The sequence below is a fragment of the Bombus pascuorum genome, chromosome 13 (assembly GCF_905332965.1).
Source record: "Bombus pascuorum chromosome 13, iyBomPasc1.1, whole genome shotgun sequence".
Lineage (NCBI taxonomy): Eukaryota > Metazoa > Arthropoda > Insecta > Hymenoptera > Apidae > Bombus > Bombus pascuorum.
The window spans coordinates 8,152,649-8,164,430 of record NC_083500.1 but is presented as its reverse complement, the minus strand read 5'-3'; the positions used below and the strand labels follow the sequence as shown (position 1 = coordinate 8,164,430).

The 11,782-nt window shown below is 32.1% G+C and overlaps 1 long non-coding RNA gene across 1 annotated transcript in view; it reads right to left on the bottom strand.

The window, feature by feature from the left end:
* LOC132913274 (uncharacterized) overlaps positions 1 to 11,782 on the bottom strand; it is a 343,670-nt gene that overhangs the window by 34,785 nt on the left and 297,103 nt on the right. The window lies entirely within an intron of this gene.

Sequence of the window (11,782 nt, the reverse complement as noted above, 5' to 3'; positions counted from 1 at the left end):
CGATAAATTTAACGATGTCGTTAGCCGAGCACCTGAACACAGCCTCCTGGAAAAAGAGTACACGACTCTGCGTCTGATAATCTAAACTCTGCCATCAAACTCTACAACTAACACAAATAAAAAAAAAGAAAAGAAAGAAGAGAAAAGAATGTAGGATACACGAGTAAGAAACAAGAAACTAGAGTATCATACAGTCGTCACGAAGATCACGACGCTTATCATAATTTACATTTTTCCTCGTTGGATCGCGAGCAACTCGATGCATATGCATACACGTTCGGAAGACACACCTGCGCTGAATGCAATTTGTCTCCTTGATAAGGTGCTCGTGTTCACTTTGTTAATCACTGCCGCGCGATCACGACACGTTCTACCCACCTTTCTCGATTACCTTTTTCTTTTTTGGTGTTCTATCAGTTCATCAAATGGCTATCACCTACGCAACATCAGTCGGAGTCGAAGTGAAAAATCGAAGGAAAGTACGTTAGACGGGTTCGTTGACCATTTACCGGGTTTCGTGCTAGCATAAAGAATTTTTTCACGGGCACGAAATTTTTTTTCACGGCGATCGAACGAGCAGGTGTCCCAGGTGTGGTAAAAACAGCCGACGTAAACTAATGCCTGGTCGTCCATTACAGAGTAGAGAAGGCTCGTGTGTCCTGTCGGTTTCACGTTGGGTGTAGAAGAAACGCGCGTAATCGAGTGACTGACTGGCCTTGATAGTTGCCGGTATTGGCCACGTGAACCAATTCAAAGCGAAACAGGTACATTCGCGATCTCCTGATCTATCGATCGATGGCTAGCTTTTCGAATATACCTATATTCCTACCGCGACGCTATTTACTCTCCAGTTATCTGATCACCAGTGAAACGAAAGCAACTACAATGGCTTGACAAAGTGTCTGAACATTTCTAAAAACTTTTGATGACTATGCCATGGATGTTATATAAAAGATTTTGCATAGTGCACGACATGATTACAATCGAGCCTCTCAGAAGCTACTCAACTTCCTACCAATTTCTTTATTTCATTACATAATAATACGATAGAAACGAATAACTTACATCAGATTAATCATTGCAAGAATATTACATAAATAATACATTACAATAATAATATATTCTAAAATAAATTAAAAAAAAAATGGCAGTTTTGTAACATCATTGCTATTCTGTATCTTTCTATTCATGAAGTTGATCAGCGTGGTTTCAGAGCGGCTCAATTATCATGATATATTCATAAAATATACCTATTCGTGTAATATATTCATGAGATACATTCATAAAATATATACATATAATATATTCATAAAAGGTTCCCATAAACGTTCAGATACGTTCAGATACACGAGCCACTTGAACATTGAAAACGTTCGTTTCTAGCATGAATACAATATTTCGTCCCGATGACACCGTCTTCGAAAGTCGAGAAACTAGTATCTTCTCCGGCGGAACTTTGTTTCAAGAAAAAAAGGATTTAACTGGTTTTTAACGAGCGTCATTAATAACTCGTAATAGGAAGAAGTCAGGTTTCGATAGTAGTTGTTCGTTAGAAAGAATCGTAATGATATTCGCAGTCATTAGAAGGAATTAAGATGCTGTTGGCTTTCTAATCGCGGATAGGAATGGAAATCGAAAGCATGCTCGCTGACGACTGACCTCGAAGTATTATAATGCAATCAGTGCAACGATTCGCTTACAATGCACTTGTCGCATGCAATTCGACAAGCACAACAGTCTCTTTAACCTGCACTTAGTCCCCATCTACAGTTCGTAGAATGTTTAAAATACGAAAACCTATCAGTGGGCGTGACATTAAACTTTGCATCTTAGGTTTTAAAATACTGACTTGGAAAAAAATTAGTTGTATTTTACACCCCCTGCGATTTGCTATGCCGAAGAACTTAATCAACCAATCGAATGACAAAAACTATCATCGCAATCGCAGCCAATCAGCTCGTATTATCTTCTATATAATTAATAATTGTATTACGTATAGTAATGTGATTAGTAATTATATATGAAATAATGACGATTACCCAGGTCTCACCGCGTGGAGGTTGCTGCGAGTGGAGACCCTCCCTATCCACGATCCCATCCACCCTTCCTTTTACGAAAACATTGACTAATGTTGCATTAAAAAGTTTAAGGAATTTCTTCTTTTGATGTGCGTTTGCAAAACATTCAAACCTCTGATTGTTGTGCAAAAGGAACATCAAAAGAAACATTTAAAGAACTGACACGAACAGCTAAATGTGGCAGTACTACTACTACTACTACTACTACTAAATAGTACTTTAATTATGCATGCATTTAACCCAAAACTAAACGCAAGCACTGAAAGCACTGAAAGCAACTTAAAGGCGTTGCAAGCAACTTGAAAGCATCCCATTTGCTAATTTCAAGAAAACCCCTACTTAATTGATGATCCAATTTAATCTGCCTAGTAAAAAGCCAAAGTTCTCATGAGTTCTAACTACACAAATATTTTAATATAATAAAGGGACTGGGAGAAGGAGTACTTTATGAAATGATTCCTTCAAAGTGTGTCGTCTATTTGTATCTTGAAATACTTCGTTCCTGTAGACATTTCTGAAACAAACTTGAATTTAAATCGATTAAAATAAAATAAAAAAATTTGTATAAACTCTACCTATGAGGGTCTAAAAGGGTTTTATATGTAGAAACCTCCCTACCACGAACCTAGAGATCTCTTTAAACCCTACTCATCAGAAATCTAAAGGTCCTTTATATTTATCCTAAGTATTAGAATTCTCAACTGTTTTTCTATGAGTCCTGACTAGAAAAATTTGGTAGCCTATTTATAGGGATCCCATATAAAAGAAACCTATCTACACAAAAATTTAAATGTCATAAAGGGAAGGAACGGGAAATTGTTTGGAGCATTGTGTGGGATATATGATATAATTGTTCTTCAGTCGATCCCATGATGAATCCTGAAACAGACACAAACCACAAAAAAGTTATTTCAATTTTATGAGATATATGTAATTAACTACAAATGATTAAACATTTCTTCATATTTGCTTTTTCTCTTTTAATACTTATTATTCCGTATTTAAGTCGTTTGTTCATATAGTGATTAAAATTCCATATGTATAATTTACACTTTCTACGAGTTAATAAATCTGGAACATACTTAACTATTGGATTAGTACACACACACAAAAAAAAAAAACGATTGAAAGAAGGAAACATTAGGCACAAGGAAATATCAAATCATCAAATCCTCAATTTGAACTTAAAAATTTGGATTTAAATTTGAATTTAAAACATTGAACTTAGATTGAATTGAAGTACTAAGATGAAACAAGCGCGATTAGAACCATATGATTTACTTCTAAACCATCAAATGACCTTTCATTTAACCAAAACAACAATAACTTTTTCACCAAACTAATCAATTCATATCAGTTGTTACAAAATAAGACTATAATAATGGACATTCACTGTTATTAATTTTAGAAAGATAAACTGGAAATTCTTACTTATATATGTCTTTTAAATAGATTAATAATGCAATAGTGTACGGAAATGATATTGAAATATATCACTACATCTATTTCACTTTATATATAATATCATTCAAGAATAATAGTACTCCTCCGTAAAAATATTCATTATTATTAAGCAAACATATCTTAGCAGTATTTTCAATCACAAACACTCTAGTAATAAAAGAAGCTGAAAAAGAAATGACTCTAAAAGCCAGAAAGGCCGTCAAAGTATCCACTCAATACAATCCCCGAAAATAAACCGTGAGTGGAATATTCATTCTATTCCGCAAATTTTAATTTACTATATGTAATTATGAAATAGAAAATTCTCAAAATCAAATCGCGATGAGTGCTTCATCATATTTGCAATATTAACTAATTCACTATTGGCAAAAAAGAAACAAAAAGAAGAAGAAAAGAATATTTCCGTGTGAATTATTTGCGCAACACTAATATCTATTAATCTATGCACTCAGATTTAAATGTTCGCAACACTAATAACGGTCTAGCGTAGCCATATAAGAGGTTACTGGTGAAACTGCATCTGATGATCCAGGAGACAGGAACGTGCTTCCAGTGGAAGAAGATTGGGCATAATATAAGCGCAACGCTACTTTAAAAAACTCGATCATTCATTATCGCAACACTAAAAGGAAACATAATTAGAAATCGCGATGGAATATTATCGCAACGCTAACTCTTAAAGTGAATTCAGTGAAAATTATTATTTACTATATGAAAAGGTACTTCACATATTCTGATATTGCATCTTACAATACTATAAAATTAATTAAAAACTAATATTTTTATAATCTATACAATATACAATAGAAAAGGCTAAATTCTGATACATGATATAATTCTCTAGGAAGTTCTAAAAGTTCATAATAAAAATTGCAAAAGACAATCGCGATATTGTAATTCGCAACTCTAAAACAAACGCGATTATCATTTTATCGCAACTCTAATTCAAACCGTAATCATTCTATCGCGACACTAATAAGAAGCCACGTTATTATTTCGCAACTCTAATTCAACCCGTAATTAATCTCTCGCGACACTAGTAAGAGAAACCGCGATTTACCCAATGTGATGATGGTCCGACATATACATCGGCCAAAAAAGAAAAAGAAGAATTACTAATACTACTACTACAAATACTAAAAGCGAGCATAGTGACAAAGTAGTAACGAGAATGACTTTCCATGCTCTGGATGACCCAGAGGATGGAGAACCATTGGTAGTTGCCCTCTTGAGTGACAGTTTGTCGGGCCTCTTCGGCTCATAGCCTCTTCTTTCTTCGGGCGCAATGCCCGCTGAAACTTAAATCTAGGCTCGAGTCTTTCTAATCGCAAAATAAAATATAACTTATAAAGGTAAAATAAAAAGATAAATCGCGGATGCTATTCCCAGTGCACATGGACGACCAACGATCATAACGACCGCTGTCCGTTCGCATATGCAAGCTCGAGCAATAAACGTTCGTTTCGGAACCCACTCGCGACCACGACCGCGATATTCGAAAAATCGATAGGCAAGGCTCAAGACAAATGGTATGCTCCATTCGTGATGCCAGCTTCACCGTCGATTTTTCAAATCAAATTTCCTGAAACAGGTTGGACACGCGAAAACGCGCCTACCCGACGAAAGACTGTGCCAACCTGCCCGGCCCTACCTACTTATAGTTAACATTCATACCAGAAAATATGCTACCTATCCTACCCGGAAACCTCTATTTAAAACTGAAAAAGATGGCAAAACAAGCACACCAACACATTCACTCCACGGTTCTCACACATAACCCGGGCGCAAAGGCCTACACTAGAGAGACGTCCCGGGACGCCTCCGACACCCGAGTTTCGCATACAACTTTCACACTCTAATGTACGTACCATTTTCCTGAAATCGACTGACGATGGCTAGCGACCATTGCGTAAAAAAATTCTGTACATTTCAACTTTAATTATCCAAATATATTTAAATTTCAACTTTAATTAAATATCCATAATCGTATATAATCATGTATATGTATATCATATAAAGAAATAATTTTACTAGAACAGATCATCGTATTTTAATCAATGTAATTATCATTGCAGTTTAATAAAATACTGAGATTAGTAATATCACTGTTTGTAATCCACTACACATAGCAACAACGACGCAATTCCACAGCCTAACCACATACACACACAGTGGAAAATACGTCGTGCACGATACGCTAACGCAACGTCAGTCGCTGAAAAAATTGTTAAGCTTATAGACTACTCATCATGCCCATTGCCTTCCTCCCACCCAAGAAGCACCGGGGCACGTGAATGAGATTCTGACAAGGAATATGGAAGGGGTTAAACCTGAAAATCCTATGCTAAAAATATGATTAACCTATCTGTTATATTTTCTGTTTAACGGGCTAATAGTCTTTGATTTTACAATCTAATTTCATTTCAAATTTTAATAATTCTATACTTTATTTTACTTTATTATTTTGATGAACAATTAAACTAAAATCAAGGAAATTAATGAAGAATATAGATATTAATTATATATTAATTAATATTAATTAAATATAAACTAAGATTCAAAGCAAGTAATATTTATATCAATGAATAACAATGAACTCTAAATGAACTCTATTACTCGAAATATCCTCAGGCGATATCTTTATCAAAACACATCTTTGAAAACACAAAGAAACGTTCGAAACTTGTTTTGATTCTGATATCAGCCTGCCGCGAAGTGTTTTCTTGCACGTGAAATTTGATAACATCCGTCATAACGTTATACTGTAACATATACTTTCGTATTTCATATTCCGAATTTTACTGAAATTATCCTGTGTATACCCAAATAATAAAACTGTTCCATACCATCGTAAAGTAGAAGATTAAAATAAATATCATTTATAGTCTTTATTAGCATTATAATAACTTTAATCATAATTGAATTCCCATATTAACGAAGTCTGAGGGTATCAGACTTCTTCACTACAAAATACTTTGATTTTATAAATAATTATAATGAATATATTGTGAAATTTTCAATCATATGCATATATATACTAATTATATTTCATAACATGATATATTATTATATTATTATCAACATTATATTACTTATACAAAATAATTTATATTACAGTATGTAAATATCATACTGATATTATGTATATATTATGTATATTATCATCAACATTTAAAAACACGGTGTGCAAGAAAACCTATCCTGAACTAATAAATAAAATATAGACAAAATATGTTACTACTCACGGGTATAAATACCCGCGGTCACTATGCTCGTCAAAAATTCTACGTATACAACCAATCACCCGTGTCGATTCGGACCTTTCATCCTTCGACATGATTGAATGACCGGAGGAAAACAAATACATGCGACTCACGATTAGATGTGAAGAATATTGTCTTCGACGTTTTTCTGATCCAAGGAAGTTCGTCATCAAGCCATCATCAAATTGGAACCGTCGAATTCAATGGAAGAAAACTGTAACAAAGCATAGAATATTTTAATTTACTCGTAATGACGGTGTTAATTACTTTATATGTTTGAAATGATAAAAAACTAATTTCTACTAAATAAACATTTTTTCTAATAATATCCAATTTAGGAATGAAAAATTTACAAGTTGTCAAATTTTCAATCAAATTTCATTTTTTAATTAATAATAATTATCATGAAATATAAGAAATCGGCTTAAATAAAATACAAAATAGATAGTTACTTACACTTTTTAGCTTTTGAAACACCACGAGGTATTTTCCAAGGAACAGGAAGAGTGGGAAGAAGTGGCATGCCTTTAGCAAAATATAAATTATTATAATTTATTTTGAGAAATACAGCGATGGTTGATCAAAAAATTTAACATAATAAAATATAAAACTCTATGAAGACTTAACTTTAATAGCAAAAGAAATTAAAATTCTAATAAACTATAATTAGAATAAAAGTTAAAATTCTAATATAAAAATTTAAAACCAGATTTTAGTTTTTAATTAATAATAATTACAGCGAAATACAAGAAATAAAATTAATAAAATACAATATGCAAAGATTCTTACATGTATAAATTTAAAATATCGCTACATCCTTCCCAAAGAAGAGGAAAAAAGATGGAAGTTATGAAAAACCTGTAACAAAACACGTTAAATATTATAAGTTGTTCTTGAAAACGTACTTGTGATTGTTAGAAAACTTGTGATTGTTAGAAAACAATGAAAAATAAAACTCTATTCAAACGTGAAATTTTAATAATAAAAAGATTTGAAATTCTAATAAAGTTTAATTACTATGTAGAAAGTGGAACTTTAACACAATAATGACAGACTTAGAAATTGAATCTCTACCAATTTCTGAACGATATCAAACATTTTTATTGTGTATTAAGATAGCAAAATTTTAAGATTTTAGTTCGATAAATAAATTACAATGCAGTGTGCGAAAAACTTACATTCTTGAGCTCCAGGAAAGGCTTTATCCTCTTGCGAGACCTGCGACTCTACTACCGAAAACGAATGTATAACAAAAAAAAAAAGAATAATAGACTATTGACGCGTCTGTTTAAGTCAAATGACAATCGACGAACACACTGACTCTAATTTCGCGTCTGATTATTATAATTAAATTGAATGAAAGTTGTTATGCTCTAAGTCAATATTAAATGTGATTTAACGCAGCAAGCACTGATTCTACCAACCGCATTGCGCGCGGTCACAAAAATATTCTGAAAGAAAAACTTTATAAGTGGTAGGGGATAGGGAAAAGAAATTTATTTCTTTTTTCTGTCGAGTGTTTGTTTACGAAAATACTGCTTGTTTAGAACTACAAATTAATTATTATTTATTTACAATAGGTAGAATCATATATCATATCAAGAGAATGAAAATATACATGGAAATATCATACCAAAAATACGAAAGAAAATATATCGTTAGCTTATTTACAATATTTTTCAAAGCATTATTGTCAAATATGTATATATATGTGAATATTTCATAATACGATTAATTTGTAAAAATTACCCGCCAAATTGAATGTTCGCCATTACAGCTTCAAATACTTCATGCATTACGTGACTTCCTTCTAATGTAACATGGCGTACTTTTTCTAACCGTTAAACAAAGCTGCGCAATACGAAAAAAACGCGATGCGCAGAACCTGTTCAAACTTGCCTATGATAGCGTTCTTTCTCGAATGTAATAGAAGTTTTTGAAAATGACGAAATTAATAGTCAATATTATGTTACAGACAATTTTCGAGTAATGAAACAAAATGAAAAAGTTATTTGAATTTTTTACTCAAATGAAAAATTTTTCATCTTGGTATTCTTAATAAACCGTAAATTTAGAATTTGTTATATTAAGTATTAATTAAATTAATATCACAAAATATTTATAATAAATGGAGTTAATTGCATAGTGAATAAATATTACCAATTACCTAACTAAAAAAAGGAAACAAACGTATAAATACGTTTGCCTTCTTTAAAATATATGAAATATTAGCTCATTTCGAGATAAAAGTTGTTAAATTTACCGTTAATCACCATGGCGTCCTTTCGACTTTCATTCTGTCCTTTCGAATTTCGCAGCATCCTTCTACTATTTTCCCTCGGAATCAAATAATTGCAATCTGCATAAAAAAAAGAACAAAATATTAAAACAAATATGTAGAAAGAACAAATTATTTGAAAATAAAACAATGATCAAGATCAAATTGCTTGCCAAAAACTCATTATGCGAGCTACCGGCAAATGGAGCAATCAAAAAGACAATTAAAAAAAAGAAGATTAGTAAATAACAGATTATAATGAAGTATTAAAGAAAAACGTACAATTAAATGAAAATAACGATAGAGTGGATTTGAACTTGGCAGAAAAATTTGTATGAAAGTACCAAAGATACCTATCGCCAAGTGACACGAATTGATCTACGTCTAATCTCTTTGATTGTCCACACTTAACTGACACCCCGTACCGCGATTTACCAACGAATTTCGTCAAGCAAGGAGTGGGAGGGGGGCAGTTCGCTAGTTATATGCGTATGCACGAATAGGATTCGTCAAATTCCTGAGAAACTTATGTTCAAGGATATGTTTTCAGCAATAAACATATTATACCTTGAAAGAAAAAAAATATATATTAGACTGAACAGTAAGATACACCTAGAAACTATAGAAAGAAAATACAAATGATTTAGTATCATTTCGATGAACAAAAATGAATCTGAGAAAGTGACTAATTGATACAAAGCTGGAAAAAGATAATTTTTAATTCAAAATAAAATAATGTCTAGGCCGAAGGAACTGTGATTAATCTTGTACATACGTATATATACAGAAGAGCCTGCATAAACATATTTATTATTCTTTCATTTATATTTTATTGGTATGACAATTTTTATTAATTATATGTTAGTCATATATTATTATGAATCATTAATGCTATTGTTAATCTGACGACTATAATCAATTATTCGTATAGATGTTAAATCATTTAACACTTATAACATCTAACTTATAATTTATAGCACTTATAACTTATAACGAATAATTGATTATAATCGCCTTAAAATCTCAAAACATTTAACACTTATAAGATTTTTTCATATGTCATTCGTATGACAAATTTCATCAATTATATGTATGTTATTTATACTTGTTGTTATTATTCATAAATGTTTTAAGACATTGGAAATTCTTTTATCATCATTGTTTATTAATTCCAATCGATATAGAACAAAATAAGATGATTTTAATGTGAAAGGAAGTTATAATATTAAAATAAAACGCTACTAACCTTCTTAGAAACTTTTATTATGTAAATTGTACAAATATTTTGAAATCTTACTAGCACTGTAACGAGACAAGACTATCGCAATTAATAATCACTGATTGGTAAAATTTAAAACGTATATAAAAATTATAAGATGTTCATTGAAAACACTACACTTCGCAAGAATCATCATCTATTGAAACAGTCAATTATTCAGTACATTAATGAACCATGATATACAGACACCAATTATGAAAGCATCTTTAGCATTAATTTTACATTTAAAACTATTGTTCACATTGTGTACTAATTTTTCACTAAGTATATGTTTTGTAGTAAATGTCTTGCATATTTTCAAGTTGACACCAGATTTTCAAGTTTATAAAAAAAGACTGACACGAGTACCAAAATTCTTCTTTTACGTACAATATGAAGTTTACCGACTGAGCTTGAAAGGAACTATAAGAAGAAAGGAATATCGCCATCTAGCATAAAATAAAGAACAATCTTTTAGAGTTTTGAAGCCATGGATATAGAAACACATTTTATCTGATGAATATATACAATAAAATCATATACGAGGTACAAAATGCAGAACCATATCTAATTAAATAAATAGATTAAAAATAGTAAAATATTATCTGAGCAAGTTAGAAATATAAAAACTGCAACAACAATTATTTATAGCATTCTGCATCAGTCCTATGAAAATTGAATACAATTTATCCAAGTAGAATAGTAAATTCTAATTACGTGATTAGATAAACAATTTCGAGATATCTTCTTCGAAAGAACTTCAATAATTGTAAATAATTAATTGTACATATTTTGATATGGAATTGTCAATGTTGAAAATAATCAAACACTAAAGCCTACCATCGTCTGCTGTAAAACTGCATCGTCTGAAAAGCATTCACAACCTCTATTTACATTATTCAACGAGCAGTCTAGACAAAAGCGCAGAATTTCATAGCGAAGTAATTTCCATTATGCCTTTACACAACTGAAGAATATTACGCAGACGATGAACTACCGTTGAACAAATGGACTACCATGAAATGTCATCTACCATTCTTTTGTCTCTGATCACCTAAGTGAGTAGACGCCCGGACAAGAATCGAAGAACCAATAGGGAATAAAGCGGGAAGTACAGTGATGATTCGAAAGTGGAACAGACGGTTGTACTAAGCATGTATCGCGAAAGAGTAGATCGCCGCGACTGCGGCCGAAGATAATAGAATTGTACGGCCGGTATTAACACGAGGATATTATGTATTCGGTGAGCGGCGAGAAACGTATGTTGGAGGGAAGAGAAAGAGGGTTCCATTAGAGTAGCAGCCATAGGCGTTACAACCTCGATAAAGTTAAGCCCGTGAGTGTTCGCTTTCAGTACGCAACGAGACATCTCTTGGTGTAGTTCTCGCAACTAGATCCTCTGCTGATTCATAGTGCATCCGTCAACGTTGTCTTTCCAATC